At 39.3% G+C, this 28,000-nt stretch overlaps 1 protein-coding gene across 1 annotated transcript in view; it reads right to left on the reverse strand.

Moving 5' to 3' along the window:
* The window catches only part of LOC145970838 (headcase protein-like), a 164,977-nt gene that overhangs the window by 103,525 nt on the left and 33,452 nt on the right, over window positions 1–28,000 (reverse strand). The gene's annotated exons all lie outside the window — the stretch shown is intronic.

The raw sequence follows: 28,000 nt of genomic DNA on the forward strand, positions 1-28,000 counted from the left end.
GAGCTAAAAAGTTGGAGCATTTTTGCGGATTGGACTAACCGCGTTTCGCCAGTTACATTTTGCGGCTCGCTTTTGAATACAAAGTCCCTTAAGCCGTCGACTCGACCGACGCGATTTATAGCTCGCACGGACGCGTAGCCCGGTAATTAACGAAACCATTGAAAGTTTCGTCGGCGAGGCGGAACTTTTCAATGGGAAAACAGCGCGTGCGGCGAGAATTTTCATCGGCCATTGTGAGGATCCGCGAATCCGACAGATACACCGAAAGTTTGAAATTACCAAGGGATGTATCGCGTGTGGTTCGAACCGAGCCGCGAGAGCGGTTTACACCGACGTTGTATAATACCTGCTGCTCTTTGCGAGGTCGGACAACAACAATACCTTAGCGCGCGCTAAGGTCGAAACAAATTCCAGCCAAGTACGCGAAAAGTTTTAATGGGCCCGCGGTATTTACGTAAAGGCGCGAGAACCTTCTCCCCTTTAATCAGGGGGGATTTATGAGTCGCCGCGTTGTGTCTCTCGAGCGCAAATCTGCGTCTGGAAAGCGGAAGTTTCGCAATATCGCGCTTATATCCTCGGCGTTTTGTAATTATTGCGTCGGGATGCGAGGCAAGAAATATACTCTTTCGGAAAATACAATCTCAATGAGGCGAATTTTGCAATCACGACAAAGAAACGCCACATTATGCAACGTTATTTTTGCCTTCTCCAGGCGTGTACTTTTACGTAATTTCCATAAAACTATAGACCTTGCGTGCGAGGGCTTTCTAAAAATAAGTATCAAGATCGCGTATCTCATGAGACACAAGCGCGCTAAACATTTTTACATCGAGCGTACCGTGCGCGGATAAAAGATAACCGGGAAACGGTGGAAAATAATTCCGACACGTTTGCTTTAGTATCGCGCGAAACACGGTATTTCCAACACGAGCATGGAGCCGAGAGAGGCCCGATAAAAGGCGGCCTATCGGCGACCGACATGCGGGAAAGAGCCGTATACGCTTCGTCGTAATTCTCCGTCCGTAAAGGAAGCAAAGCCGTCAGTTAGACGTAATTGAATAGCCCCCGAGCCTTAGGTGGCACGTTCCTTCCGTCTGTCGTATCGCGATTGTCCCGGGCAATATGCTCGCGGCCCACGAGGGGCTTGCAGCTTATCGCGTAAGTAAGAAATATAGGGTACGAAAATCTAGATAAATATCTCTCCTCGATAGAGCCGATTGCACCTGGGATCGGGGAGCCCAATATATATTTCTATACTTTTATTGTATAATTATATAGTTTCTCGCGCACGCGTCGACCGACTATGTCGCTTCCTGTTCGCGATGAATATTGATGATAAGTGACTAAGAGCTTGAAAAAATGATGCATCAATACTCTCGAAAGATATTACGAGGTAATATGCATCATTGACTCTGCATATATGATCACTTCATACGGTCTATAGTAAAATTATTGCTTGAAAAGGTGTTATTGTGTGATACTCTAGCGTATGCGGCTTCTTTTCTTTTTTTACGATATCATTTTCTTTTTCCTTATCTTGAGATTATCATAAATGGTGGCGATATTATACAAGATAAAAAAAGAATAACAATAATGATAATGTATATCGATATCTAATCGTTGTCAACGATAATGAGACTGGAAAAAATGTAATCAATTCTTGCGCGTCTTTATATGTGTATCATTGAAATTAAATTTGTTTCCTCGAAAACATATTTACGCGAAACGCGATATTAAACAAAGGATACAGTTTCCATTATGCTAATTATAATAGTCCATGAGACAACAATATCTCGCACGAAACCTAAAACGAAGTATTCGTACGTGCCTGGCAGACACCGAACAATTCCTTGGCAGTGAACGTACCCGGCCGTGATTCATGTCGCGTCTGACTGACCTGGGACAATGTTTCCGGGCACGCGACTCTAAAATACATACACTCCGCCGATATATGGTACGGTAGGTGCGTGAGAGAGCGAACGTCGTGTCGAATGTCTCGGCAACAGTCGCGACGCAATAGACTTACTCGTTTCTTAAAATATAATATGTATCAGGAATTTTAAGCGTATTAAAATTAATGAATCATTGCAAATTGGATGCACTGGATTAACTAGGATTGCACGAGATATCTTGATATTATCTTGTCTTGTCTCTTGTCTCGAATTTCGAGATAGATATATTTCGTGTTTTGGAAAATAAACGAATAACACATAAATAATAATAATTTTATCTTAAATTATATTGTAAAGATTATTTTAAATATCATTAAGTATTATTTTTTAAATATTATTTTAAATATCATTAAGTATTATTTTTTAAATATTATTATTTTAAATATCATTAAGTATTATTTTTTAAATATTATTATTTTAAATATTATTTTAAACAATTATTCAGCATTAGATATAAAAATTGGTGATAAAATCGAGACATGACGACACTAGATGAGATCTTTGTTACAGAAATTTATTCAAAAGTAAGATTTATATAAATTTTCGAAAATTCTCATTATCAATACAATATTTTTACGAATATTGTCTTGTCTTGCATGTGTTGTAATCAATTGCAAACATATCTACACTCCATTTCTCTAACGCACATATATTTTGAGCATAAATCTATCTAATCTATGATAAATATAAATGACCAATATTTTTGAATTATTATTAATGTATTACATAGAGATTACTATTATACAAGTGTTAGAAATATAATCAATGATTGTGATTTATAATCAAAGGATGTACGTATATATTCCTCCTTTTTTCATTTTTCTTACATTCATTTTTTATTTTCAGATGGGATTATGAGTTTTTCGTCACGAAAATAAATGGAATCATCAATGGAGCCCCATTTTAGCGCAAAAAGTACCCTGTCGTGCGTTCATTTATATATATATATATGCATCCCGACACCCATCAAATATATTAACCACGATGCTTCAACTCTGTACCGAGCTCCTTTGAGCCTTTCGCTCCTCGTTTCAACGACGTAAAAGTGACAAAACGCCACGATTACCGGGCAGCTATCTCGCGGGAGCGAGTCGCTGGATAGCTGATGACACGACCGGGACCTCTTTGGAATTAAGTACCATAGTGAGAGCCGTTTTTCAACCTGACCGTAGAGCCCGCACTTTAATATCCGCCTTTTCCCTCCATGCAGATGCGGAGAATTCCATCTGTGGAGCCAGTTTATTGTGGAAAAGGCGCATTCTTTAACCCATAGGATGAATGCAGATAAATAACGAAACTTTTGTCATTTAACAAGAAATAAATTTCACTGTAAAAAAATTTCAGTTTTTGTCCAAGTTTTATATAAACACATGATAGATATTGTTAAGATCTTAATTTGACATTTTATAAAAAACAAATTAAATTCAGATAATTTATATAATAAATATTTGCATGCAAATATGCAAACATTTAAACGAGCATGCATTATATAAAATAAAAGTAAAAAAATAACATTTTATTCCTTTAACATATGTTTCGTAAAATGACGTAAAATAATTAATTGACAGTTTATTCAAACACTGTAGCTTTTAACATAAATACATATACGCTTGCAATTATTGAATTGGATACACGTACATAGAAAAAAAAAGTGTCAAATCAAAACTAACGCGTTCATTGTTTCGTATATATGAATTTATAATCTTCTTAGAAGAATTTAATAATTTTAAATTTCAACAATATTATAATCTTATTTTAATATTGCAATTGTCATCTCAAGAATATATAATTATTTAATTCTACTTTAAGAAAGTTATAATCTTTGATTTAAAAATGTTATTTTCTATCTAACATTGTTTCTTTTCCATTCAAGAAAATTAAATCTTAAATCATAAGAATATATTTTTCTTGATTGAACTATATAAAATGGTTTTATTCAAGTAAACAATTATTCAAGCAATTATATTTTTCTTTAATTAACGCGATATAATCTTATTTCAAGATTTCCGTATTAAAATTAAATATATTTTCAAAACAAGAATGTCCTTTTTTTCTGTGTAAATCACATCCGAATCACACATTCTCCGCGAATTATGATGAAACGTTCCCCCTAAAGATGTCCGACTACATTCGAGAGGATCGAGGCGTAACACCGGTGTGATTTCGCCGATAACGATAACCCATATCCGAGATTACTCCGCGCAATTACTTAACGCCTTAAGACCCGGGGAGGCGACGTCGTCGTTCTTGCCGTTTGCATATAAAACAGGCGGTACGCACCTCTTCTTCCTCCTTCAGAGCAGGATTGCCCGGCGACCTACGTGTTACGTGCCGCGGCATTCCCCCTTCGACTTACACGGCCTGAGAACTCGATTAAAAGCGACTTAAAGCACGACTTACGCCGTGAAAGCCGACCGTACCTCGAGATTATCTCCCGCGCGAGAGAGACGCGTCTCTCGCGCGAGTCACCGGACAAAGGGGGTGATTATTATCGCGATATCGGAGTCGCGCGCGGAAGGAAACGGAGTAGGCAGATAAGCTACCGCGATCCACGGCGAATTCTCCTCCGAGATCTAGGATATACATACGTTTTCGTCGGCTTTATTCGTTACCGCTGTTCCACGATTGAATTGATTCCACTTATAGGATCACGAAGCGAAGATCAACCGATACCTCGAGGTATTCGCGACGTTATCTGAATTTACACAAGAAAATCCGGGCGGAAAGAGAAACCCAGGAATATAGAATTATAAAAATCTGAAACCAGTGTACGGTATAAAAATGTGTAAATTTATCTCCCTCAAGATTCGCTTAACGTAAGCCCACGTTACGATCGACAGTAAATGTTCTCCGTCGCGCGAACGAGATAAATGTGCGGGAAAGATATGTAGCCGCGCGATCCATTCTCGAGAAGTTCGGGACAGCGGTGCGGATGAAGTACCGTAGAAACTTAGCGGACAATAACCGCGTCTAGGCCGGATACGGACCCGTCCGATAATGGAAATTTATGTCGTCCGCGCGCTGGAGGAACACGAAGACCTCTCGGACGATCCAGGGACGCGATCGTGAAATTCAATAGCGAGCGAGAGAGATCTAATCGTCGTGGACGAAAACACGCCGTTGTGTCGTTGTCACTCGACTCGCGATTCGCCCGTGAAATGTCGCCGTGAAATGTCGACCGTGATGATAACGGTAATAAAACCACGCCGAGATATCGATTGTTCCGCGTCGCTTATTACACCGGGGCCAGAGCCATAAATTCCTCCCGTTTTGAAACGAGCGAGAAAGCTATTCTAGTTTTACTGCAAATTTCTCCTTCAAGTTTCTTCTCGTTGCGAAATTGTCAGTTGTTCCAACGAATCCCATTATTATTTATCTTTGACTTTATATTTAATTTTTTTTTTAATTTCTGATTCTTTCTATTATTAAATCTTCTTGTTTAATTAATTAATTAAATGTATATACGCCCATATTTAATTATATATAATATATAATATATAATATTAAATATATATTAAAATAATATAGAGAGAGCACAAGGATAAATTTATGATAAATTTCATTTTTCATAGATTTATCTCTCTTGTAATACATTATATTTTATAATTTATTTTAGAAACATAAAAAACAAAAAGATTATATGACTGTGTTTAAATGACTTGGACAGAACAATATATAATGACGTTACATCTTTTATTTTAGCGAATCCCATTGTTAAGTCAACTGACAAGAAACAAATGTTATCGGATGATTCCGAATAACGTCTTCTCGTAAAAGCAAGAATCGTGTCTACGAATTTTAAACGAGAAATATGTCTTCACTCGCGTAACGTCTCAAGTTATTTACCATGTGTGCGAGACTACATCTTCAGTACATAATGCACCATCTCGACGAACGCGGACGTTTATCCCGAAACGCCGGAGGTTAAGGATAAAGAGATATACGCGGAGAGACGGACCAGACGGTCCTCCTAGCGAAGGAAGGCGAAGAGAGACGACGCGGACCAAGTATTTTAATATGACACAATCCTCTTACTACGTTCTATAAAAAGTTTAATATACCCGGTGCTGTCCTGCGGTCTCGTTCCCATAGGACATTGTCGAGAGAAGGGATGCGGAGGAGAGACAGTACTTAAAACCTCGGAAACTTTTGGAGAACGGCAATAAGCCATCTCGATGATCCGCCATCCTCCCTCCAGCCCCCTCCTCTCTGTATAAGCTCCCCTATAAATCTTCATTACGGTATGCCAAGAAAACGCGATAGAGGCGGATCGGATAAAGTCAACGGAGCTCGCCTGATGATAGATCGACGAATTTGAGGAAGGCGAGGAACCGTTCCACGTCGCGTGATAGAAGATGGAATTTGGCGGCGGTATAGCGGATCGAAACGTCGAGACGGAAAGCAGGGCAACGTCTCGCTACTTCGGCACAAAGCCGTCGCGAACGAGATTTTTCAACGAGAAGCTGCCTCTCGGTAAAGTGGCGAAAACGCGCCACGTTCTCCACGCATGATGTCTTTTCTTCGCGCTACCTTTCGCCTCGTATCAATTTGAAATCTGTCGGTAGCAACGCGCGAATAGTCGGAATATGAGATTTTTATTTTTTCAGATATAAATATGCAGCACTAGAATGTACATTAAAAATCGCCAGAATTATTATTAATTTTATAAATTAAAAAAAAATATATAACGATAAAATTGTTATAAATTTATATTTTTATCTGAATTCTGTATCTTAGCCTTCCAGCCTTTCATGACGATTAATGGAAAAAATGGCGAGGGAGAGAGCGATTTCTGGATGCAATTATTCATTTCTGGATTACTAGCGAGCACGCGAGACGAAAATTGAATACCTATCCAGGAGTCGCCCGATGCGCGTGATGCTATCCGCTCGGACTTTATTTAGGAGAGGCTGCAGCCGTCCGGGAGAGAATTCGGTACGTCGCGTGTGTGGTCGGCGGTCCCGGAGAGAGCCACCGAAATCCCAAGACAATCCTTCTACTCGTCTAGTCGCCCGAACGTGATGCTTCTTTCCACTCAATTCGGGACGGCCGGCTCGCTCGTACAAGGTACAACACGCCGAGAATCCAAAACGAGGAGAAGAAAGCGATTTACCTGGCCTCTCCAGCTCCTTTACGAGGAACAAAAAAATCCGATTTTTCGTATATCCTACATGACAAACCTCCAAACGGCCACTATCGCACACGTATTTCCCTGGGTACTAATTTGAAGAAAATCTTTACGATTCTTCATCCGAGAGAAGGTTTATCGATTTTGTAGAATTTATCGTATAAAGAATTATATTCATTTAATTCCGCTCAACACTCAATGGGCCTGTTCTTTTTAGCTGCACTGCTGCACTAGTGCAATTAGTTAGAGTGAAAGAAAGTATGTTTGTCTCTTTCCAACTTATTGCACTAGTGCAGCAGTGCAGCTAAAACGAACAGACCCAATGACGTTTCGTTTTATACCATGCCAGATTATTTTCTCCTCCTTACATTTTATGGCAAATTTTAATATTTGTAATATGTAAATCGAGAAATCTCTTACGCCAATATTTAACGACATCTCCGATAAGCGACGAGATATTCGTCGTCCTTTTGCACGATTTATGCCGACTCGTGTGTACTCGCGTGTGTCTACGTGGTAGTCTATCTTCCATCAAACGCCGTCGTACATCAAGGGACATGACCCTCCCCGTTCGTCGTTTTCCATTTCTCTCACACGCGCGGGCGACGGAGACCGTCGCTGATGAGCTGGGGAAGATTAGCTTCGGTCTCTGTTTGGGGAGCTGATTAGCCGGCGGCCCTTTGACGCGGAGCCCGGTCGTAACTCTTGCAAATGACGATTCTCACTGACGGCTCTCGCTGTTTTTTATAAGACGCGCACGTGGCACGTGAACACTGCGGAAACGCGAGCGCTCTTTACGGATGATCAGATAGCAAGATTAGAGTGTAGGCGACCGAGAAGCCTCCTCTTCGCAACATCCGTGCATGTAAATTTTAATGAGCCCTGCATTAGACTGAATTAGCTTTTTGTATCTCATCAAAGAATCTTTGAAAGGTAATGTTCAGGAAGTAATTAGAAGAATTGTTTTACGGTTAATCATGCCTCTTATTCCCATTGTATTAGTTATCTTTGAGGAAAATAATTGCATTGCTTAAACATTTTATTTACGAATATCAGTGAATGCAAATATCATTTCTATAAATGATACGAGACTAGACAATTTTGTTAAAATTCATCGGTTCTTTATAAAAAATTCTAACTAGAAAAAATTAGGTAGCAATGATATAAGTGTGTATAAAATAAATATATAGCTGCGAAAGTATTTAAAAATTAAAAACACATCTCTCGAATAGCGAAATATTTAATCACGCTTAATTAAAAGTATCGAAAGGATTACAAGTGTCTTCCTCTGCCCTAAATGTTTATCCGTTATCGACAACTCATCGGCGGGAGACTGTTCTCGAGAGCATCGTCCGTGATGGAGGAAGGATAGGTGCGAATATTCTCGGGGCTTTCCCCTCGGTCGAACACCGTAAACGGAGGCCATCAGCCAGACAGCGTCTCGGGTCTGGGAGCTCATACATCAACTTAATGCGCGGTTGACGTCTCGCAGTCGCGCGCCACAACACTCCCCCGATACAAGCCGGTAACAAACCGAGACAGAGACCAGCCGCACAATGGCTTCCGGTACTCCGCAGAGGAGGACGACATCGTTGGAGTGCAAGAGAGGAACGTCATCGTGTTGCCACACCGCGAATACGAGTATAGGTACGCGCGTGTACTTGGATGTGTTGGTGGATGCACCGAGGTATGTCCCCGGAGGACCAACGCGCGGTAATCGAGAGGTGTAGGGGAGACGGGAAGGGAACATTGTGCTCTAATCACGCTATTGTCTGCCCGATGATAGCGACAGTCCTTGGCGTCGAGAGCGACAAGGATGACGAGAGTCGTCGTTAGGCGGCGCGAAAGACGAGACGGGAACATCATCGTCGTCGTCGTCGTCGTCGAGCGGTGGCGATTAATGTGGGCTGTCTGATTTTCGCGTGGACGGAGCGTTTACCTACAAAGGGTTAAAATTGCTGGGAGGGTTGCCCCTTGATTAACAGCATGCGTCACGCCGTGAAATCGTTGTCGACGACAGCAATGAAGGATAGAGAAATGGTTTTGCATGTATAAATTCGAATGTGGAAATTCTTGTCCACAAAGAAAATAATTAATAATAGAAAAACATATACATATATGTATATGTTCTTTTTTTATGCCAAATTAATAAATCGCAATCTATGCAATACTTAATGTAATCTTTAATTATAGTAAAATGTCGCAAATTTTTTTATAAGACAATAGAAAAGAATTACAATCAATCTCTCTCCTCTTACTTCACTTAAAGTTTAAATAAAGAAATAGTAGAAAAGTTTTAGAAATAAAATATATACAATGTGTGCGTCTTGTTCACGCTCGACGCTGTTTTATTTCGCTTTTCCAAAGCTGATACCGATTGTCCCTGTAGACATCGGAGGTTCGTAGCGTATAAAACTCAGTGTTAAAATGATAGATCATAACGCTCGAAGAGATCCGAATAAAGAGAAGACGAGCGCGCGGAAAGAAATCGTTATTTCTCTTTCCGCAAGATTGCGTAACGATACAGGGAGAAAAGATCTGTGCGAGTCAGCCTCGTGTAAAACGCGATAGGACGCCCGCGTCTCCCTCGCCGAGTTTACTTAAAATGCGCGCGTGTCGAGAAAGAAGATCTGTCGTAAAATACACCTTTTCTCTGGCCTCCTCCCTCCTTCCTCTTCTTCCTCTTGCCGGTTTCCTGTTCCTTGCCACACCCCTCGATTACGATCGTCGCGTGCGTCGAAAACGCACAAAGCGCGTGGGTGGTGTCGTAAGCGTGTTGAAACGAGAGGGAGACAAGAGATCTTAAGTCGGGCCACCGCGTCGAAGAGCTTTAGGTTTCGTCGTTGCCCTCGGCAAAGCTCTCACCCTCTGCCTTGGCTCGAGCCGAGTTCAAAGACTGTGTTTCAGCACCTCTCTCTCTTTCTGGAAGATACCTCATCATAATCCAGTATATTTCGCCGTTTCAAAGGTTTCAAAGGTTATGACGACTCTCTCCTTCTCGTCGCGCGCACCATTTTGCCAACTTTCATTTTCTTCAGCTGCCGCAACGAGACGAGACGCCGCGATATAGATAAAGCGATTTATCATGTTACAGACGCGCAAGAAACTGCGCCAGGTTGAAAGAGGCTGGAGAGAGAGAGAGAGAGAGAGAGAGAGAGAGAGAGAGAGAAAGAGGGTACTAGAGCTATTCGTACAAAGTTAATATAATGGCGTAGACGCGGCAACTATTAATCTTTTATCGCGACGGACACGTGGGCTCGAAATCAATTTCGTGCGAGAATTAATTATGAGAGTGTGTACGGTCAGGTTCGTTCACTTTCCTCAGAAGTCAGAGTCGAGTCCGCTAAAATTTTTCATTTGCTTTCGTAGCTACCGTATCTTTTTTGCTTTCATTTTTGCATCATATTCATGATTAGGAAGAAATACGAAATGACTTGGATTGATTACTCGGACTAATCACCTCGAAATTTATTCCATTTCATTTTACGCGATCGATAAAGATTTTCTCGTGCACAAGAATTATTATTGAGAAAAACAACGCATTATATACGAATGCGGAACTGTTATTATCGGCATTCCATTCGCGCACTTCCGGGTTTAAAACGATAAAACCATAGAACGCGATCTTTCGGTAGGATGCCATTTCTTCTTCGAGTGTAAAATGGGTTATGAGTATCACAGGCGATCCCATGGCACTAGGGTGTTAAGTCCCCGGCGAAAGAATCCGGAGGAAGGAGAGAGCGAGGAAGCTAGGGAGAGGGAGAGCGAGGCCGCCGGGTCGTCTGGCGATGTCGCCGGGGTGTCTACCCCGGTGGTGGATCATCGGGGAAAGTTGGCGAGCGCAGAGTCAAGGCCGCAGCGCTGCAAGCGCCACCACCGCCGTCGCCAGTGCTGCAGTCACCCCTCGTCTCCTCCCCCCGCGTCGCACGACCGTCACCATCCCCGAGGAAAACCACCCCCGCGTCCCGGTATAGAGATCAGCCTGGCCCTGGTAAAGCTGGAAGGGGTAGGCCGTGTCTGTGCTGCAGCGTCGGTCGATAGAAATGTCTGCGCGCATGCGCAACCGAACGCTCGTCAGCTGCGCCATTGATTCCCACCCACCCCTTTCCACCCCCAACCACCCACACCTCACCCGACAGACTTAAAGAGAAGAGGATCGTATAAAGATCGCTAATTTGTGTAACGCTGTCTGAGGAGCGCCTTGGCCAAAGAACATCCCGTGGACGAAAGGCAAGCAGGGGAGGTAAGGGTAAGGAGAAATGCACGGTTCACCGATTAAGGGTTCGTCGACTGGGTTTCCGAGACTTTCGAAGATGGGCGAAAGAATGACCAAGTTCGTCGTCTGTCATAAAAAAAAGTACTTTTAGGCTCGGGGATCAAGAGCATGGAGAACAAAGGGGAAGAGGGCAACGACAATTTTGATAAAGATATTATTCTCTCTCTCGTCCGAGACTTGTATTATTGAAGTTTATGACGCTATCTGAATATTAATCCGGAATAAGGAAGCAAGTTTAATTCAAATTTATGTTACATGCGAATTTTAAGCAGGATCAACGTTTATAAACTTTAGACTTTCGGGGGTGGTCTCTAGAGAAATTTTACGATTATCAAAGACGCAAGTGTGCCATAAAGTTGGATCGGATGGTACATCTGAAGAGAAAAGGAGAAGGAGAACGATAAAGAGGAAGAATTAAAAGTGCTAATTGATCGTCTATCAAATGGTTTCCTCCAAGAACGAGTGAAAAAAGTGATAAAGTCACTTCCGGTCTTTTAGTTACTTCCGCTGCACTAGCTTTAACAGAGATCGCCACGCCCGGAAACGGCGTAATGTCAAACGGAATACGCGCTAAAAAGAAAGAAAAAAGTGTGGTCGACGATTGGTAAATTGGATTCGAGATCCGAAGAGAGAAATCGAGCAGATCTAACACAGAGGCGAAGAACCTTGCGAGAAAAGTAAATCTTTGTACGGGCGCGTCGATTTAAGGGTTCGAATGAAGGGCCGCCAGGTACTAAGGGAAAGACGAGTGATACCGGATGCGATCGATGATTTCATGACCATTGCCGGGTACGACGCGGTATTGATCCTCGCTTGCAAACATTCCCGCCCCCGTCGCGCGCCGCAGTTCCTCCTCTTTCATGTAGCTGCGGAACCCGAACCTTCCGAATTCCTATTGCATAGCGCCGTCTTTTTCCGTCCCTCGCTTTTGAATCCTTACGGTTGCTGACCATGGGGGAAGAAAAGAGAGATTTTATTCGGAGATTCATAGCGAATCCTACGAACAAGGATGCTCTGTTCTCTCTGGGAAAGTTTGTCGAGATGAAAAAAAATAACGCTTCTTTCTTCACCGATGATTGAGAAATATTGAATACTCGCCATCGTATTATTTTACGAAAAATAAATCAAGCCGCTTTTCTCGGTAACTCTCGATGTTTAACGAGTCTACGTGTTCTTGAGAACGATGAATACGAAAGTTATCTCAAAGTTGTGCTCAGAATGTCTGATGCCGTTTGGAATGAATGACGGACGTGCGAAAGATGCGTCCGGGAGAAGAGCGACGCGAAACAAACTCGGTGAACTTAAGCTAACGAGCGAGTCACTCACTTGAAGCGGTACCTTTCTCCGCATTTATCCTTCGCGGCAGTCACTTCACACTTGTTGTCAGGCTTCTCGGAAGCAGCGTTGCGTATAGCGGCGAATAAACGACCATCTATTTTACCTTAGAGTCCAAAAGTTCTCCTCGCGGAGAGAGATACGTTCGCTCAAACTTCTCACGAAACTTCTGATTCTGACGTAGCAAGAATATACTAGTCGTAAACGCTAAAAGCATCTCTCGGAGAATGAAAACAGCTGTTGACGTCAATGCTATCAAACTGCTTCGCGAAATTATAACGGTAATAAATTTTAATATCGCACGATACTGAAGCAAAAAAAATGAAAAGAAACAATGTTCCATTGAATTTTATATTGCGATTCGCAAATATAGTTACATAGTGCACATTTGCATACAATTGCATTTCTCTTTCGTTGCAACTTTATCACTTTGCGATTATCGCTATTGATATAAATTACCGATCACGACGCGATGTGACAATCGCATTTCCATCGCTGTATCAATGGCAACGGAATAGCAGTCCGGGGACGAAGCCACGGTTTTGACATTCCGCTGCCGTCCCGGGCCATCAACCTGCCAGGGGTTGCGGCTAATGTCGTTGATATTCAGGACTCAAAGTGCGAGGGTCGCGTTAATGTCACGGGAGAGGGTTCGGTGTCCAAGAGGACTATGCGGTATCCATCCGGACGTCTCGGTCTACCGAGGGACGAGGGAAAGCGCCGGGGATTGCCCGGGACTGACCTGGTTCGAGCCCGTGCGAACCGCAACGGATGACCGAAAGGGTTGCCGTACGAACGTTTGCTGGACATTGTTCCACGACAGATCGAGCCGTCGTTCCAGACATTCGCACTTACCTACGTACGACAAAAAAAGAGGAGGCTCTCGCCTGCCGCCGCAGATTCACCTCGCTTTCAGCCCCCTCTCAAGATGGAACAAGACTGATATCTCGCCGTTAAACGGAGCGAGAGGAGGCACGACGAAGAGAGATTTGGTCGTACTAAAGTTCGCACGAGTGCCTGCCCCTTTTTTTGCGATTCTCAAACAGCCGATGTAATCTATCGAGGAATGTGTGGAAACTACGTGAGAAAATATATGTGAAAAGAAAATGAGAGCGTCCTGGTTGTGGATGAAACGTTCTTTTTATTGCACGGTCTTTTCAGGATTATGGAAGAAATTGAACGAAACGGTTATGGCCTCTTAGGACCGTACTTCCGATTATCTTCTCCGCAGGATAGAGAGAAGAAGAAAATGTATCGTTAATTATATTTCCCTAATATTTTTAGGAACTCAATTAAAAGTTATTCTATGAGCGCTTGCAATATGAAAAAAAAATGGTTAATTTAAGTCTGAAAAATTCGCTACACAAAATACACAGCCACGGAGAGAAAGTTCTCTCAACTTAAATTTTAGAACTAGTTTTCTACTCTCCGAGTAGAGAACCGACCGCGGAATCATAGATAACAGTAGAATATGATTGTACGAGAAAAATTCGTTCGATACTAAAATCGCCATTGACAATCATAAATTTGGCTGATCCTGGCTGATTCCAATATCGAACATTGCCATCGCGCCATCCCCCGCCCGCACCTCCACCCAGTCACCACCCCTTGCCCTTGACATTCAGCGCTACGGACGATTACGAGACCGAACTTTCATCCCTTGTAACGACATCGTCTAAAGTTTAAATTGCACCCTTGCTAAAGCGCATCATCGTATCGCGAGCATAAAAATATTTTCCGTCTCGCCGCATGATAAATATTTATTATTTAATATTATATATCTTTAAATAAATTAAATTAAAAAACTGAATATCCAAAATAATTTTAAAATTCAATTAAATCATTTACATATAAATTACGTATGAAAAGTTAACATTTGAATAAAATCCTTTCAATCCTGCTATTTCGTAAATTAAAAGTATCAAGGTACATGAAAATGAAATAAATAAAAAATATAAGTTATATTGAGCAATAAAAATTTTTCTATTGTGTGAAAAAAAAACCAACAAATAATATTTAAAAATTCTCTCACAATCCAAAGTTCAATAAATTCAATAATTCATGAATCTCCGATAGAGTAAAAAGCGGTTCTACTATTCAGGGTTTACCGAGGCAAATCTAAAATTTCTCTGCGCGTACATTTCGGTAGAATACGGTATTTTACCAACGGGAAATATCTATGTCTAAATGTACGAGTCGCGCGAGTATGCGATGCACATACCTGGAACACCGTGCTTTCTACCCTCCAACTATCTGTGGCACTTTAGCCAGGAGAAGATTGGGCTGCCTCTATCTTGGTGACTTTAATAGGATGCCATTCCCCGGTCCGGACAATGCGCAATACCATCCGGCAAACTTCCAGGTCCGCTATCGTCATCGCAAACACCCCACCGTGTAAATGTAATGAAAATTCGGCAGTAATCTTGCCACTGCGCGTTTAATACATAATTACACGTAAGTTGCAAAACCATCACGCTGATTTCAAACTATAAAACGTAAAATCTATATGTAATTTTTTGGCGAATCAAGTATTAGTACTCTTTTTTAGAGAAACTTATAATCATGTATGTAAAGCTGTTATTTTGAGGAGTAATAAGATAAAGAATTGATTGGCATTTCAAATGTATTCGATATATTACGATAGACTATAAATGGTAAATGATGGTATTAGTGCTATCAGATAAATGTCTAATACCAGCACGTGTATGTACGGTTAAAGTTTCTCACAATTATCCACTAACAATTAACGACTTTGGCCTTTTCTCTAGATTTCCCGGGAACGCACCTTACGCTCCGAATCGCACGGGTTACAGTCGCAGTTATAGCGAGTTGCGCAGTTAAATGCTAAGTCCGATGATCTACAGCGACTTTTACGACGCTCGAAGTTGAAGCTAAAATCTTTCCAAGTCACGTAAATCGCCAGGCGAATAATCGCGGCGCGGGGACTCGATATCCCGCATACCAAGTATAATTGTTCAACGATATTTCATCAGAGAGTGTCTTTTTTTTCTCTCTCTCTCTCTTTCTCTTGCGCAATAATAGGTTCGCGACTCCATTCGCTTGTCGCGAGCAATTTTCATCGACGATTGTAAGTTTCGCATTTCGCAGTTTCCCGCGCGATTGCGTACAGGTGCACTTAGACACCGGGAGCGTCTAATCTATCCAACGATGTCGAAGTTGGGGGCCGCTCACGCAAAATCGAAAGGTCGAGACGTGCTTCCGCTGCGTGCGCCTTCATCTCGTGGGAACGTTCGTCGAAATTATTTTCCCTCGCGGACAGTGCGTGTGCTTGAAAGGGAAAGTCGCATCGTTCCCAGCCGAACGTTATATTGACCTCCCGCAGGCAAATTTCGGCGTTCGCACCCATAAGCGTTCCTTCCCCGACCGGCCCCCTATCACCCTCGGTAATAGCATAATAAATCTACGAACTTTTCGCGGTATTCCCCTCGCAACCGCAGCCGATGCTTCGAGGTCGTTTCACGCGAGCGACCTCGCGCCGGGCCACGCCAGCCCCCGACACGTTAGGGCATTTCGGGGACACTATTTCACTAGGAGAATTTATATCTTAATTACCGGTACCACTCTCTGCTATCAAAGATACTTCGGCCTTTAATCAGTTACGCCCAACGGAAGTGTGAACTTTCTGCATCAATCATCCTGCTGCTATCGCTTATCAGCTGTTAAACCTTCCCCGTAATATTAATCTAACGAAGGATGTAAGGAGTAAATGGGATAAGTAGATTTCGACTATTATTATTAGTGACGCATCGCGTCTATTAATCCAATACTTGCGATATGTCGAGGAAAATTTTCGACGCGAATATATTTGAAAAATTTCGGCAATATCCCGCGCTGGAGGTTTGCACGTACGCAGACGCGCAGACGTACGAAGTACGCAGACAGATCGATCCATTGTGCGCAAGAACCAAATCACCGCGCGTAACGCCTCGTATTCCAACTATTTCTCTATCAGGGTCCCCTTGCTCGGTCTCCCTGTGGGAGACAGCTGGGGAAAAAAGCCAACGCGCACAGATCTTCGCTTGAACAAAGACGAAGTAAACGGAGAAGAAATTGGGGAGAAGAGGGGAAAATGTGCTATCAGCTATACACGCATACATGTACGTAATAAAGAATGGACGAGGGCGCTTTGTTTCGCGAAACCACGATTTGTCAGAACGCGATGCACGACAGGAAGTGGGTTCCCAAAATATACGGCTGACCGCGACAATGAAAAAGATAATACTTTCTAAGGAAATGTTCGATATATCTTACGCAATAATGTAATTTGTACATAATTGTTGATTATTTTCTATCAATTACTTTTTAATATCAAAAAATATTCTATTCATTAAAATCGATTGTATGATTACAAATAAGCGCAACAAAAAAATAATAACGCTTTTTTGAACAGCATACAATTATTTGAGCGTGGAATAACACGCCTGACAATTGCTTTAATTTCCGTGACTCTTCAGCTTAATGAGCATGAGAAGGAAGGAGGAATCGTTCCTCACATTATCATTCATAATCCTGTTCGTCAAAGAGGTCATCGGTTATTCGTCTCTGTAATGATGATGAAGATGAGGAGAAAGCACGCATCTGCCATTTCAAATCTCTTATTTCCTCTCTTCGTCATTATTAAAAAAAAAGATTATATCCACGAGAAAGTGACTATTACGGACATAAAAAAATTCGCAATCTCTTTAAATGGCTTTTATATTTTGATAGATGATACTTATATATTGCTTATTCACCTTAGCTTATAATCTATTTATAAATTTAATACGGAAGTGAACATGTGTGAGAAATACAAAAGTTTCTTATTTCGTTAATTTTCTTCTATTTTTTAAATCCAATACAGAGAGAAAAAAAAATTGATCATTTTATACATCTATTATTCAATTGTTCGATCGTGTGAATAAAACATGCACCAACCGTCTCGACAGTGCTCTTTTTTTCGCCCTCGAAAAAATTGTCCGTGGATATATCAAGTTCACGGACAAAAATACTAGTGTGCGCGTGACGTGGGGCGAGAAGCAGAGCTATCTTGCATCGATCCGATTGAGGTAGGTCGGGCTCTCAAGGGAACCACGACTCTTATCCCAGTTCAGGGATAAATTCAAGGACAGTCCAGCTGTCTACGACTAAGTCCGCATTGACGGGAGTCGCAAACTCGTATTATCGTAACGAAAGATAAAGGCATTTTTTCAAACTATTAATAATTATGTCGGAATAATGAAAGATAAATGTTTTAAATCAACAATGATAAGCCAGATAAATATCGCGTGAGTAATTGAACCGGAAATTGAACTCAGATCTTTCATTTGCCGAGCAAAAGTTTAAATGGAGACGTTTCATTAGTATTTTAAATTCCGGGAAAGAAATTATCTAAAAATTAATTTAAAAAAATATTTAATTATTTCGCATCGTGTTTTGACTCTTATTAATCGTAATAAGTACTTTAACATAAGGGTAAGTAGTTTAACGTAATCAAAATCTAATATATTCTATTCAATTTGAGGACAAAACGATAGGAAACATCGAATCAATGTCATTAAATTAATAATTTACATAATTATTTTGCATTGAAGCATTCCTCTTTCTTGTTCCCCCTCTCTCCTTTTCTTAGTCTCGCGAATATCAGCACGTTGAATTGCACACGAGTTGCGCAACAGGAAGACGAACGTTTAAGCTAATGACCTTTAATGCAAACCTCCATTGTGTGCGGAGAGTGTCAAGCCTGTAATAATAGTTAACGCACAAAATGCGTTCAGCAAATAAAAAAAGAGAAATTATAGAGAAAGACTAAGAGAATAGAGTATTGAAATGAAAAATACGCAAACACGTAGTTTCACACAAACAACTTTTTTCCAATTTAACATAAATATAAAGAACAATATTCTTTTACATTCTTAATATTTTCTTATCGATAAATTTTAATTGGGTAATTGTATTATCACATATAATTCAGTGAAAATAAACGAATACAGAAGCGATTTCAACTTTAAAAAATGTTCAAACTTGCAACGATGAGAACCATCTTCTCTCGTTCTTTTCAAAATCTAATCAAAGTTTAGTAAAGGCTAATGAGATGTGCGAATACTTTTCGTGGCTACCACTTTCTCGTTTACGTCGTAATGAAATTAGTACGACCCGACTTGAAACATCGTTCGAAACTCAAGCCACTAAAACTTCCGTCCACCGTTTCCTACTGCTTCTGAATTTAATCAACGCTACTAGCAAGGAGCAGGAAGATTACGTTACTTGGAGAACTACCTTAGAATGACGTGATTGTTCTCGTACCGGCTTGACCAGGAGATTCAATGGGTTTCACATTACAACGAAACGCGGCAGAGAAACTTAGTAGTAAGTCTAATCAATAGTTAACATCACGTTTTATATTAAACCTACAAGATGAGTTTTAAAATTAATATTGTACGAGGATAATAAAAATAAAAAACGAGATACGAGTTTTAAAATTAACAATTAAAATTGTATGATAGAAATAAATATAAATAAATAATATAAATAAATAGAAATAAATAAATAAAATTTTTCTCATGCGAAAGAAATATTTTAATCTCACAGAAAAATCTCCACTGATATTCATATATACTTTATAAATTTTCCACGCGATAAAGAGAGAATAAATATATTTTCGTCACTAAATATCTATCACTTAAAGTGAATCCTAAATTGTTTGTCTCGAAAATAGCGGGAAATACCAGGATGAATAACAGGACGACACATGGTACATAATAAATCCACGGACGTTTTCTATTAGCTCGTGATCGGAACCGGCCATCGTACATCAGCGTCAAAGCTCATTGGGAATCAATGTCCGTCGAATCGACGAGCGAGACGACGCGACGCGACGCGGGGAGACTCGCGAAATACGAGAGGATGCCAAAGAAAGGAAAGCCTCGCTTTTCATCTCTTCCAGGACGACTGAATTACGAGAAAAGCTTTTCGACGTCGTTCTTACGAACGGTCCTTTTAATTAATCTCTGCCCCCTCGAACACGAGTATCATTCAGAGTTCTAGCGCCACTCAGCGTAGACCAACGAGGGTTCTCCGTGCAATCCTCGAGAAAATTACGCGGTCCATCCTTTGCGAGGCGGATCGCTCTCGTCTATGACATGGGTCTGTCAGTTTTTATAGTCCTCTTTTGCTTTCTTTGTTTCACGGATTCGTGTGAATGACATAAATATAAATAAAAGGAGAAACGTATTGAGAGAAAGAGAGTGATGTAAAAGAGATGTTTTATATTATATTATTATAGAACATTTTTTAAAGCTCTTTCACTGTCAATTAATTCAATTCGACCAAACATTAATATTCTATGGACAAATCCATCAAAATTTATATAAAGTATCTTTGCATAATTTTAAGAAAAAAATTAAATAGCAACCCGAAAGAACGCTCGACATCGTTTACATTTCGCATGTCCTTGTCAGAAAAAAGCATAATTTGCGAATGTTTGCTAACGGAACAATCCCTTATCAGAGTCGGCTAGGTCGAGATAATAAAACCAACGCAATGTATTCAGCGACGAAATATAACGCTCGGTATAAGCGGTGACTCTGGCGAGACATTTGATTCACGTTCAAAACTTATTTCGGAAAAAAAATCCTTTATTTAAAATAACAATTGTATCTCTAAAAAGTTTAAGTGCGTGAGTTTTCTCTTTCTAATTATTTTAAATTTATTATTAATTAATTTTATTTAATTATATATTATTCTATTATTGTATATATATTAATTTAATTATATTATTATTATTATTGCATATATTATTATCTTTTAATCCCTCTATTTTATTTGCGCAAGGAACAGAGGTGAAAGAAACAGAGTATTGTGTACTTGACATTTTGCCCGTTCAGTATTTTCTGCAAGCTGGCGCCGCTGACATTCGATGCATTTATCTTCGTCACACTGCGCTCAAGAAACAATATTTATCGAGTCGCGAGAGATAAAGAACCGCAGTTCGCATACGGCGGGCTCTACAATAATAAACTATCGCGTCAATGTAACGCTTAGTGTATCAAGTATTTGACGAAATGATAATATTCGGGTCGTTCAACCGCATCACACGCACATTTGGAAGGGGAGAGGCTCGCGAAGTTACGTAAAAATAAACTACCGTCCGATATTTACATCGAAACAGTGATGATTCAATTATATAAGTTGCAAAATAAAAAAAGACAATAGATACGAATTTATAACGCGATATTACTTTCAATTTTCTAAACGTCAGTCATCAAAAAATGCATGCAAAAGCAATTACACGTCGCACTGTTAATTACGTTATATTAGAATTACGATTAAGATTATATTAAGCTACAAACGTCATAAAATATATAATATATTAATCTAAAAATGTTGGTCGTTTTCGTTCCAAGCCAAGAGAGATAAAACACAGCGCGACGAGACGAAGCATAAAACGCGAATGCAAGCCACTCCTAGTTTCAGTGTCTATATAAGCCACGTGTCGAGTTACTGTTGCTGCATCGTGGCACGCCACTTTCCCATTTTCCTCCTGTCCGATTTATCGTCAGACGCAGCCGCGAGGTCGTTCACACGAAACTCACGATAGTTTGTCACGATTTGCACACATGTACGATAATTTAAAAAAAAAATTATTCTATATATTTTCGCGGATCTCTTGCTGCTCTTTGTAAGCACTATCGCTGCAGAATCCGCAACTAAAGTGGAACGATAAAAATTGCGAAAGGATTCAAGACGACGATAGAGCGCAGGGAACATTCTGCTTTTCCCTCACGATGGGTCTTAACGGAGGAGTTATCGCCATGACTTCCATTTCACGGCGACAATCCCCGGTCTTAAGTGACTCCGGGGATTGTCGGCGGTGCGCATCGGTATTCAGCGCGCAAAAGGCAAACCTTGCATTTTGCAATTCGCATCGCGCGACGCAGAAAGGGGTAATCCACCCTCGATGCGAGAGGGTCGCACACAGGATGGGGGGAAGAGAAGGGAACGATCGCTGCGGGGACGCGGTTGCCATGGGAGGATTCGCTGGGTGTGTTTCGAGGGTTTCCAACAGAGGGTTTACGACGGTGCCCTGGTTCCTCCAGTTCCCTCCTCTCCCCGTCCTTTCCCGCGCGTAGCCATCTCTTGCTACTGTACAACGCGATGCGTGCACACATGTCCATCGCGTGAGAGAGAGAAAGAGGGAGGGAGATCGATCTCCCTCGAGTTACCTAACGGCTCTCGTTGGGTTTAGTCGGCCGGCGAGGCTGAGAGAACCGGTATTATTGAAAAACTGGAACCAGCAACAGCAGCGGCCGCTACCTTCGTGTCGATTCGTAGACGGAATACGCTCGAGAATGGCCACGGAAAATCTCATTGCGCAATAAAAGAATGCAAAACCGTGACGTAAAAAAGGATACGCACCCTGCATTTATTTCCCTAATGTCACGACATAAAGCGAGAACGTTATCAGGAAACGTTTTCGTCCAGTTGACAATTTATTTGACAGATATTTTCATGTTATCGATAGCAAAGTACCTTCAAAATTATTTTTCGATAATAACGTAGTATTATATATTCGTATATTTAGGCAGAATTTCCGCGAGGGATGCCATGTGTTAATGTCGTTTCTGCGACGGAGTTCTCGCCGCGGGCTATAAACGTTACGTCGAACTGTAATAAAGCGCACCGTCGGTAGAGCCGAAAAAAAAAAAAAAAATGATCGAGGGAAGAGTACACGTGCTTTCTAATAAAATAGCCAGGATGGATTTTACGAACGCCTCGTAACGAGCGGCGCCGCGCGTAAAGTCGCGGGAAAAATTATTGCTCTTATTTCCGCCATATGTCGATAATAACAGTAACGATAACAAATAATAAGCGTAACAGATGTAGCGATCGGATTAGCAACGTCGCACGAGGAACGCATCGTTCCCAAGTTTCGACGGCGTTAATTAGTCGCGTCGTTAGCTTATAAACTTTGACGATTGCTCGCCGACCAAGTCCCGACGAAAATACAACTCGGGTGATTCTATCGAGACAAGTTGAAACCCTGCGCGAGAGCACGTACCCTAAATTCGGAGGGGAACAGCCAGCTGGCTGCTTTACCAGTCATCCTTTCTTTCTTCGTTCCCGCAAACAAGCGCCGAAATGGCAGGCAATTTGAAGGTCGAGGTCAGATCGTAGGTCAAAGTTTGTTAAGTATTATGGAACGGGAGAGTTGGGGCGTACATCACTTATAGATCCCCCGTCCCCCTCAAAAAAGCTATTTTTTCTGCTTCATAAAATAGATCCAAGATAAACGTAGAATTTTATAGACGCGAAATGTTAAAAGCTCGTCCTTTCGTCAACAAATCGATATTATAATATATTGAAATTGATTATCTTTCATAATTCATTTACTGCATAATATTCTACGCAAGGTTAAAATGCATCTACATAATGTATTAAACTCGTTCATAATGCATGTTTTGTAGAAGTTTCGCTTACATCTGCATTTGTATATTTGCAATATTTTGTTATTGATTGAATTTTTACGCGATTTAATTGAATAAACATAAATATAAGTATATATATTTTTATATTTATTCAATTAAATTATACACTCTTTTATTTTATATTGATATAACATATCAATAGAGATATATTATACATAAAGATAAAGTCAATTATTCTTTCTTAAATATACAATTTACAAGTAAACAAATAATATATAATTTAGATTGCACTATTTGACGAAAATAAACCGACGGTTTAAGTTAATCACGGAATATCTCGAATTTTATGATGCTTTTTTGCGATTCTACTATTCTGCAATATAGAGAGGCGGATAAAGAAAGTCGGTTAACCAGGATTAGCGCCAGTCTTACTGGTATAACCGAGTTTACGAGTCGCATCGACAATCCGGGTTAACTAATCCCGGATTAACGATGCTCTCCATCTCTCTCTGGATTATACCGCTACTTGCAACAATAAAACAGTTAATCGGCCAGTTAATAGATAAACAAGTCAGTTGAATCACAGAGTTAACCGCTAACCGACGTCGGTGCAAGCGGACTTTGCGCACCTACAGAATAGCACGGGTCAAGAGAAAAGTCGTATAGGTGAGTAAAAGTATTCTTATATCTTTAATGCCGATACGGATGTAAATGTACGTGCGCATGTATGTAGATACGCACGTGCGTGCGTGCGCAAAGAGACACATGCACGCTGCTCGGTTTACCCAGGTATTGATTTCCCCTCGTATTTAGGGTAGGACGACAGTGTTACAGGACGGGATGCGAAAGGATTCGCCGGGGGCGTAGCTTATGCCTGATTTACGCATGTGGAAAGGACGGTCTCTCGGTCGAGATTAATTTAACGAGCTCCTACGACGCGATTAAAGCTGGTCACCAATATTGGTTTAATCCTCCATCTATCAAGCTAGTTTTTACCTTATTACGTACGCATATAGCATATGTAAATCCGTGTTTGATTAAATATGCCAAGTTATTACACAATGTAGTTATCATATAATAAAAAAAAATAATAATTTGTTTCTTTCGTAATTTTGAGGAAATCAATAGAGGCGATTTCTAATTTTAAGAGATATTTCTTTCCCAGTGTAGTATTTTGACGTCTTATAAGTTAGCGGAACAAAATGGGCGGAATCAATTATAATTGATATTTTTATTTGTTGCTCATTTGTTGCTAAAATGTTGCCAAAGAAAAAAATTTGTTGCTCTGTCATTTTTTTAAAAAAATCATGTTCCGCTAAAGGAAGATTAAGTTAGCGGAACAATATATATAACAACAAAATTATACGTAATAATAATATAAAAATTTGTTGCTAATTTGTTGCTCTTAAAATATTCAATTTGTTGCTTGCAAAATAAATTTAAACAATAGCGGAAAACTTTTCACAGCGAGCAAAGTTACAAGAGTAAACTATCAGAAAAAAATTTGTTGCTCGCTTAAATTTGGTATTGAGATATAGTTTGAATTTGTTGCTTTCGAAATATCCAAGTTCCGAATTTGTTGCTTGCAAAATAAATTTAAATAATGATGAAAAACCTTTCACAGCGTGCAGAGCTACAAGAGTAAACTACTAGAAAAAAATTTGTTGCTCGCTTAAATTTGGTATTGAGACATAGTTTGAATTTGTTGCTTTCAAAATATCCAAGTTCCGAATTTGTTGCTTGCAAAATAAATTTAAATAATGATGAAAAACCTTTCACAGCGTGCAGAGCTACAAGAGTAAACTGTCAAAAATAAATTTGTTGCTCACTTAAATTTTATATTGGAATATAGGTTGAATTTGTTGCTTTCGAAATATGTAAGTTCCGAATTTGTTGCTTGCAAAATAAATTTAAATAATGATGAAAAACCTTTCACAGCGTGCAGAGCTACAAGAGTAAACTATCAAAAAAAAATTTGTTGCTCACTTAAATTTGATATTGGAATATAGGTTGAATTTGTTGCTTTCGAAATATCCAAGTTCCGAATTTGTTACTTGCAAAATAAATTTAAATAATGATAAAAAACCTTTCACAGCGTGCAAAGCTACAAGAGTAAACTATCAGAAAAAAATGTATTGCTCACTTAAATTTGATATTGGAATATAGGTTGAATTTGTTGCTTTCGAAATATCCAAGTTCCGAATTTGTTGGTTGCAAAATAAATTTAAACAATAACGAAAAACCTTTCACAGCGTGCAAAGTTTAAATTACATCGAAAACATATTGACTAAATTTTTACTTAATATATTTGGCACAAGTATTCAAGGCCATATAAATCTTATTAATTGTTATTGTATCGTCATATACATATTCTTGTAATTTAATTTGTTTATTATTTAAACTTATTGCAACAAATTCGAAACTTGGATATTTCGAGAGCAACAAATTCAACCTATATTCCAATACCAAATTTAAGGGAGCAACAAATTTATTTTTGATAGTTTACTCTTGTAGCTCTGCACGCTGTGTAAGGTTTTTCATCATTATTTAAATTTATTTTGCAAGCAACAAATTCGGAACTTGGATATTTTGAAAGCAACAAATTCAAACTATGTCTCAATACCAAATTTAAGCGAGCAACAAATTTTTTTCTAGTAGTTTACTCTTGTAGCTCTGCACGCTGTGAAAGGTTTTTCATCATTATTTAAATTTATTTTGCAAGCAACAAATTCGGAACTTGGATATTTCGAAAGAAACAAATTCAAACTATATCTCAATACCAAATTTAAGCGAGCAACATATTTTTTTCTAGTAGTTTACTCTTGTAGCTTTGCACGCTGTGAAAGGTTTCTCATCATTATTTAAACTTATGGCGCGAGTAACAAATTCGAAACTTGGATATTTCGAGAGCAACAAATTTAAATAATATCTCAATACCAAATTTAAGCGAGCAACAAATTTTTTTCTAGTAGTTTACTCTTGTAGCTTTGCGCGCTGTGAAAGGTTTCTCATCATTATTTAAACTTATTGCGCGAGCAACAAATTCGAAACTTGGATATTTCGAGAGCAACAAATTCAAATAATATCTCAATACCAAATTTAAGCGAGCAACAAATTTTTTCTGTTAGTTTACTCTTGTAACTTTGCACGCTGTGAAAGGTTTTTCATCATTATTTAAATTTATTTTGCAAGCAACAAATTCGGAACTTGGATATTTTGAAAGCAACAAATTCAAACTATGTCTCAATACCAAATTTAAGCGAGCAACAAATTTTTTTCTAGTAGTTTACTCTTGTAGCTCTGCACGCTGTGAAAGGTTTTTCATCATTATTTAAATTTATTTTACAAGCAACAAATTCGGAACTTGGATATTTCGAAAGCAACAAATTCAAACTATATCTCAATACCAAATTTAAGCGAGCAACATATTTTTTTCTAGTAGTTTACTCTTGTAGCTTTGCACGCTGTGAAAGGTTTCTCATCATTATTTAAACTTATGGCGCGAGTAACAAATTCGAAACTTGGATATTTCGAGAGCAACAAATTTAAATAATATCTCAATACCAAATTTAAGCGAGCAACAAATTTTTTTCTAGTAGTTTACTCTTGTAGCTTTGCGCGCTGTGAAAGGTTTCTCATCATTATTTAAACTTATTGCGCGAGCAACAAATTCGAAACTTGGATATTTCGAGAGCAACAAATTCAAATAATATCTCAATACCAAATTTAAGCGAGCAACAAATTTTTTCTGATAGTTTACTCTTGTAACTTTGCACGCTGTGAAAGGTTTTTCATCATTATTTAAATTTATTTTGCAAGCAACAAATTCGGAACTTGGATATTTTGAAAGCAACAAATTCAAACTATGTCTCAATACCAAATTTAAGCGAGCAACAAATTTTTTTCTAGTAGTTTACTCTTGTAGCTCTGCACGCTGTGAAAGGTTTTTCATCATTATTTAAATTTATTTTACAAGCAACAAATTCGGAACTTGGATATTTCGAAAGCAACAAATTCAAACTATATCTCAATACCAAATTTAAGCGAGCAACAAATTTTTTCTGATAGTTTACTCTTGTAACTTTGCACGCTGTGAAAGGTTTTCAGCTATTGTTTAAATTTATTTTGCAAGCAACAAATTCGAAACTTGGATATTTCGAAAGCAACAAATTCAATCTATATTCCAATATCAAATTTAAGTGAGCAACAAATTTTTTTTTGATAGTTTACTCTTGTAACTCTGCACGCTGTGAAAGGTTTTTCATCATTATTTAAATTTATTTTGCAAGCAACAAATTCGGAACTTACATATTTCGAAAGCAACAAATTCAACCTATATTCCAATATAAAATTTAAGTGAGCAACAAATTTATTTTTGACAGTTTACTCTTGTAGCTCTGCACGCTGTGAAAGGTTTTTCATCATTATTTAAATTTATTTTGCAAGCAACAAATTCGGAACTTGGATATTTTGAAAGCAACAAATTCAAACTATGTCTCAATACCAAATTTAAGCGAGCAACAAATTTTTTTCTAGTAGTTTACTCTTGTAGCTCTGCACGCTGTGAAAGGTTTTTCATCATTATTTAAATTTATTTTGCAAGCAACAAATTCGGAACTTGGATATTTCGAAAGCAACAAATTCAAACTATATCTCAATACCAAATTTAAGCGAGCAACAAATTTTTTTCTAGTAGTTTACTCTTGTAGCTTTGCACGCTGTGAAAGGTTTCTCATCATTATTTAAACTTATTGCGCGAGCAACAAATTCGAAACTTGGATATTTCGAGAGCAACAAATTCAAATAATATCTCAATACCAAATTTAAGCGAGCAACAAATTTTTTCTGTTAGTTTACTCTTGTAACTTTGCACGCTGTGAAAGGT

The sequence above is a fragment of the Camponotus vicinus genome, unplaced genomic scaffold, assembly GCF_025532165.1.
Source record: "Camponotus vicinus isolate PSW18456_S1 unplaced genomic scaffold, iyCamVici1.0 SCAF_4, whole genome shotgun sequence".
In the NCBI taxonomy this organism is placed as follows: Eukaryota; Metazoa; Arthropoda; class Insecta; order Hymenoptera; family Formicidae; genus Camponotus; species Camponotus vicinus.